Here is a 6,654-nt window from a genome sequence, read left to right as displayed (position 1 = left end):
CACAGAAATCAAACTCAAACTGTGTTTATTGTAAGGGCAAACATGGGACCTTAACACCTTCCATCTCCTCTAGGGTTTTATATATGAAGAAAATGACTCAGACGAATGCTGTGGGAAGTGTGTACAGACACATTGTGTCACAAGTGTTAATGGCACCGCCCAGCTCCTGAGGGTAAAATGGATCCTCTGTGTTGTCTGTATTTCCAAATAATCATTTTCCTTTCATCCCAAAGCCATGCATTACCTTTTTGTCTTTGTGTACTCTTGCAGCAAGGAGAAACTTGGTCACCACCTGGAAATAGGTGTGAATATTACACCTGTATTAAGAGTACTGGAACATTATTAACTGTCAATTCAAACATTGTCTGCCCACCATTTGATGAGAACAAATGTGAGCCTGTAAGTACCAACTTTTGACAAACTGAATTAAATATAAATGGTATAGATGATGGATGGATGTTTCTGGAAGTTTACACACTTGCTGATGATGTTTTTTTCTTCTTTAGAACACAATTCAGACTTCAGCCAATGGCTGCTGCAAAGTTTGTGAGTGTAACTTTTTCATTTAACATTTTTTTCTAATCATTCCAATAGAATGGAGCTAACTGGGTATCTTTTCTTCAACAGGTGTGGAAAAGGAGAAGGGCTGCAAGTTAATGTCTGGGAAAACCATTGTTATGCACCAGAACTGTCAGTCCAGGGAAGAGGTTGATATGCCATATTGTGAAGGGTCCTGCAACACTTACACCATGTAAGAACCATTGAGACACAGAGACACAGGAAATGTTGATAAATTTAACCATTAATATGAAGTTTGTCCAGATTGTGCCTTCAACAACTAATGCTGTCTGTGGTTTTCTTCAGGTACTCTCAATCAGCAGCAGCTCTTCAGAATTCTTGCTCCTGCTGTAAGGAGACACGGTTTAGCAGTCGCACCATTGACCTGCTCTGCCTGAAGGGAGAGACGATCCCCTACATCAGCGTTTGTCAAAGTGTGGGGCGCGCCCCACTGGTGGGGAATGGAGACATGACAGGTGGGGCGCGAAGAACTTTCCCTTTTTTTTTATAATATTCTTAGATTTTTTTTTTTTACTATGCTTTCATTTTCTCTACACACTGTAAATCACTTTGTGATTCTGTCTGTGAAAACCGCTATATAAATAAATGTAAATTACTTATTTTTCCTGTAGGCTCTTAATTTCTAGGTAGGAGCGAAAGTTTGACAGTCACAGCAACAGTAACTAATGGGGGCGGGGCTAAGCGGAACAAACTTTCGCAAGGATGGGTAGCAGGCTAGTGTGTGGACCACAATTATACAATATGGATAAATTTGTGACACGCACCTCAAAGGCCGTCAAGACAGAGCCAGCGCCTGCAGAGAAACAACAATCTGAGCGGTCTAATCAACCGAAAAGAAAATATGATGAAGGGTATCTTGCTCTTGGATTCACGGCAGCGGTGGTGGGGGCAGAGGAGAGACCCCTGTGTGTTCTGTGTCTAAAACCGCTAGCAGCAGACAGCATGAGACCCAACAAATTGAAGAGACACCTAGAGACCACACACCCCAATCACGTCAATAAGCCACTTGATTTCTTTCAAAGAAGACTGTCAGAGTACCGTCAACAGGAGAAGCGCATGGTAAAAGCTGCATCAGTCAACAGTAACGCTCTCATGGCTTCATATAGAGTTGTATACAGAATTGCACAATGCAAAAAACCACACACAATTGCTGAGCAGCTCATTCTCCCCGCTGCAATAGACATGGTGTCGGTCATGCTTGACGAGACAAGCGCAGCAAAATTAAAAGCTGTCCCCCTGTCAAACGACACAGTTGCGAGACGTATATGCGACATTGCAAGTGATCTTGTGGAACAACTTGTAGACAAATTAAAAGAAAGTCCTTTTGCTTTACAAGTGAGCGCGATAAATTTTATCAAAACCCGACCACAGAAAGTGCGACTGTTCTCTGCACTGTGTGAGGAAATGGGAGCTGATCATACAGCTGTGCTGTTTCACAGCAAAGCAAGGTGGCTCTCCAGGGGCAAAGTGCTGACGCGCGTCTTTGAGCCCAGGGCAGAGATTCAGATCTTTTTGGAGGAGGAGCGCATGCATGAGGCTGCAAGCAAGTTCAGTGATGAACAATTTCTGTTGAAGCTGGCCTACCTCAGCGATATGTTTGGCAAGCTGAATGAGTTAAATCTTCAGCTCCAAGGCAAGGATAAGCACATACCCCAACTGGCAGACAAAATCACTGCGTTCTCCCGAAAGCTCGAGGGATGGGGCAGGCGCCTCAACCAACAAAATATTGATGCCTTTGAGAACCTGGGTGAGGTTGCTGAAACCACTGATTCTGGTGCCACCACAGTGATCCCCTGCATCAAGCAACACATCTCCTCCCTGAGAGAAATGTTTCACAAATACTTCCCCATCAACAGTGCTCAGTACAACTGGGTTATGGATCCATTCAATGCAGCAGGTTGGTATTTTGACATTTTATTGAATATTATACTATGCATTTTATCTGTGTTGTATGCTACTTACTAACTGGAATGGATTGTTGTCAAACAGATTTATTTGTATTTATTATGCAATGAAAAATAAAGTAAGCCTATTAATTTATATTTTATCTGCAGCACCTGCTGATTTCATGTCTGCTGAGGAGGACCAGTTTATTGAACTGACATCTGACTCCACCCTGAGGCTGAGGTTCACTACTCAGACTCTTTCTCAATTCTGGTTTGGAGTGGAGAGGGAGTATCCACTCATCGGGCAGAGAGCTGTGTGCATTCTTCTCCCCTTTGCCACATCTTATCTGTGTGAGATAGGTTTTTCAGCTGTTGCTTCACTCAAAACGAAGTACAGGTCTCAGCTGAATATTGAGCATGACTTAAGAGTGGCAGTGTCAAGCCTGCAACCCCGATTTGAAAAGCTGTGCAGTGCAAAACAGGCTCATTGCAGCCACTAATGCTGGAGTACTGTAAAACTCATGTTCACTTGCCCTGTCTTGCCAAATGCATAGCTCCTCCTTTTTTTTTGCAAAGATTGCAAAGTGGCACTTTTATTTTATTTATTATTGAACGTGATGCAAGTTATAACACAGCGGCACAGTTATTTTATTTATTATTGAACTTGATGTTATTTTATGTTATTGAGTTTGAATGTATACCACATGATGTTACTTGATGTTGAATAAATTTGAAAATGTTAAGCTTGGCATTAGCGTTCTGTTGGGGCGATGGGGGCAGGTGGGGCTTGAAAACTCCCCCTTGTCCAAAGTGGGGGATGAAAAAAAAGTTTGAGAACCACTGCCCTACATGTACATGCATGTAGAGCAGTGCGGCTGTGGTCAGAAAGACTGCACCAAGACTGCTGCTCACTCCGCACGCAGGAGGTGAAGCCTCACCCTCATCTAATGAATTGGTCTGTCATCACATCAACTGCTGTGAAATGACAACATTATATCTCCATAACTTTGTCACAATCATCACATCTCCTACAAACTATCTGGTGTTGTAGAGAGACTATTTATCAACTGATCAAATAAAAAGCTGCAACTCGGTTTATGTCTTCTCTCTTTCATTGAATCATTTGCGCGAAAAGCAACGTTTAATCAAATCAACCGACTTCTTTATCCTCTCTTTTTATTACCGAGAAGAGAAAAACTGGTGAACATATTTATCTTTGAAAAGAGAAATAGACTCCTCAACTTTATTGGATCCCGTTGACCTGCAAACAATGCTGGATTACCTTTATGCTCATGTGTAGAGAAATAGAAAATAAGTTATATAGTTTTGTGTGTGTGGGTGCATAGATGGATGGATGGATGGATGGATGGATGGATGGATGGATGGATGGATGGATGGATGGATAGATATGCAACTTCATGAATCGTGTCATGTTAAGAAACCTCTCAGTGGGTCATAAAGATAGCAGACCCCTGAACTGAGAAACAGTGAATCAAATTAATAAAATGGATTAGTTTCACACTGCTGTATAGAACATGAATTCTTCCACCACTGCATGTAGCTTCAGAGTTTTTGAAATCCTGTTTACGCCACTCATCTCTGCGTTTCACATGTGCCTCCTGGAAATTAATGCAAAATATACATGGGTTTGAATGTTCTCAAATACCCTCTGAGGCTGGAGCTCCTCCAAGGGCAAACAACCACTCCCACATGGAAGTTTAATATCTCGTTCCAACATGCTTTGTGTTGATTCAGAGATGACAGATGGTTTTGTCTAAATACCCTGAGATAGTTTGGATGAGAGGCGGGACTCTTCAGGATGTAATCTGTATTGATACAATAGTGTTTTATTTGTGGCTCTTGTTATCATTGTATGAACAAACTCAAATGACAGTCAATGACGTAGCTCAACAGTTGAGCGTCAGAATAAATTTCAGCCTCAAACACTGATGTTACAAAATGTTAAGACAAGCAGTATAACAAGCATAACTTCATTCAATCATACATGTTCCTCTTCATCAATCAAACAATATTGGAGAAAAATAAATAAAACAAGGCACAGCCAGACATACAGATGTGCCCATTCCTGTGTTCTTGTTTTTTTGCGTCATTTACCATTCATACCCTTTTTTTTCCCAATGGGTGAATTTGCACCTTTTCCTAATTTCCAGATCACAGTGCTGTAAACATCCTCAACTTTTCTCTGTTTATTGATTTTTTGATTTTATGACCCTTTTAGATTGTGAGTTATTTATCAAAAGTAAACTTACAATATTTGCAGACATCATGGAAGAAGGTTTCAGCTGCTGAGAAAATCATTGGGGTCTCATTGCCAATAGGGGACTGTACAGAAAAACGTTGCCTGGCAAGGACACTGAGGATCACCAAGGACTCTGCTCACCCTGCCCGTGGACTGTTATCTCTTCTCCCCCTCAAGCAGGAGGTCCCGCAGCCTGAAATGTAAACTTGCCAGGTTCCAAAACAGTTTCTATACCACCGCCATCCGTCTTTCAAACAGAGGACTGTAAATACCCCACTCTCTTTTTTAACTTATTATTCTCTGTTTTAACTTATTTCCACTTATTTATTCTCGGTCTGCATTTTAGGCACTTAATCTCAGGGATTTTTAAGTATTTTATCTCAGGGACTTTTAATTGTGTATTTTATCGTTGACCCTGCGTTGAAAATTCATTCTACAGTGCATCTTTGATGTAAATTGTCAGAATGACAATAAAGTTATCCATCTATCTTTTTAATTACACTGAATAAATTGGATACAACAGTGAAGAAGATGGATTGATGAATGCAATTCTGGTCTTCTCTTACTGAGGGTTGATCTCTGCTGTTGCTGGAAAGTTGGTACTCTGCTCTGTTCTTTCCAGAAAGTTTTTTTTAAATCCTGTCACATCAGCTCAAAAATCTTCGAGTCCATAGTTTGACAGCACCACTTAAAAATGTTTCACCATCAAGAAATAGGCTTGCTTTCATTCTTGAAATAACTGTGTTATTTAAAAAAAATAATAATAATAATTTTTTAGGACTTCGCTTCAAGTTTCAGTTTCAAGAGTAGGACCCATTTGCACAACAACAAATACGAGTGTATCCGCAAAACTTTCTTTACTTTTGGGGGGCCCGTTTACACGGCAACAGCGTGCGGATCTACTGTATCCGCGAAGTTTTTATACCGGCTCCCAAGGTTGAAAGATTCTTTCACGGTTGCTATACCCATCTGCAGAGTCTGCCAGAGGCTATGGAGCCTCTTACTGCATGCGCATATCTCCCTCTTCCTTCCCATTGAAAACAGGTCTTTCTGCTCATACGCCTGTAAACAAACATGGGGGAACCGAAGTCTTAAGACTCGCAGTCCGTATTCCTGTTTTATCGCTCATATCAGTAGTTTTATAGTTGAGACTCACCCTGATAGCATCCGATTCCTCCTCATCAGTCCATAAGAATGTCGGGTTCTCTCGAAGTTTTTCACATTTATAGTGTATTGTCCTCTGCACAAAATTCTTTATGGTTTCCTTGACAAGCAACAGCTCCCTCCCATGGCCCCGCATACTAACTACATTGTTGTCAGTGTGTCCCCTGCTGCAGTGTAAACGTACCCCTTTTTTTTCACGGATAAGGTGTTGTCATGTGAAACGTTGTCACGTAAACGGGCCTTAGTAGCCTTCAGGGACTTTGGCTTGTGTAGGAGTGGCACCACTGGCTGGAGGGGGCAAAGACACCATATGTGGTCTGGACAAACCACAAAAACCTTGAGTACCTGAGTATAACTCAGAAGGCTCAATGCACAGCAGGCAAGGTGGGCACTATGCTTCAGAAGATTTAATTTAACCTTTTCTTATCGTCCCGGGTAAAAGAATGACCAAACCTGACACTCTCTTATGGCTGTTTGTCTCCTTCCCTGAGGTCAAGGGAACTGACACGATCTTGCCCCAAAGTGTGTAGCAGGGGCGATCTCTTAAAAGATAGAGGAATAAACCTATTTAACCTCTAGGCCACCACTGCCCCTACAAATGTTGGAAAGTTGTCGTAAATGATAATACTAAACTAATTATAAGATTTTTGATTTAATCTTAAATTATTACTGCAGTAGTGAAAGGTAAGCTCAGAATGAATGATTACAATGCCAACAAAACAACAGCTTTGCCACCAGATTCTCCAGATGGTTGCTGTTTGTTCA

The 6,654-nt window shown here is 41.4% G+C and overlaps 1 long non-coding RNA gene across 1 annotated transcript; it reads left to right on the top strand.

Moving 5' to 3' along the window:
• Window positions 1–303: 303 nt before the first annotated feature.
• LOC308116999 lies at window positions 304–754 on the top strand. The gene is made up of 3 exons (XR_013935811.1): window positions 304–399; window positions 507–546; window positions 628–754. It is a non-coding gene; the product is annotated as an uncharacterized lncRNA (long non-coding RNA).
• The last annotated feature ends 5,900 nt before the right edge of the window (window positions 755–6,654 follow it).

This window comes from Lipophrys pholis, assembly GCF_963383615.2.
Source record: "Lipophrys pholis genome assembly, chromosome: 11".
NCBI classification, from domain to species: Eukaryota; Metazoa; Chordata; class Actinopteri; order Blenniiformes; family Blenniidae; genus Lipophrys; species Lipophrys pholis.
The sequence above is the reverse complement of the archived record's forward strand: the minus strand, read 5'-3'. Positions and strand labels throughout refer to the sequence as shown.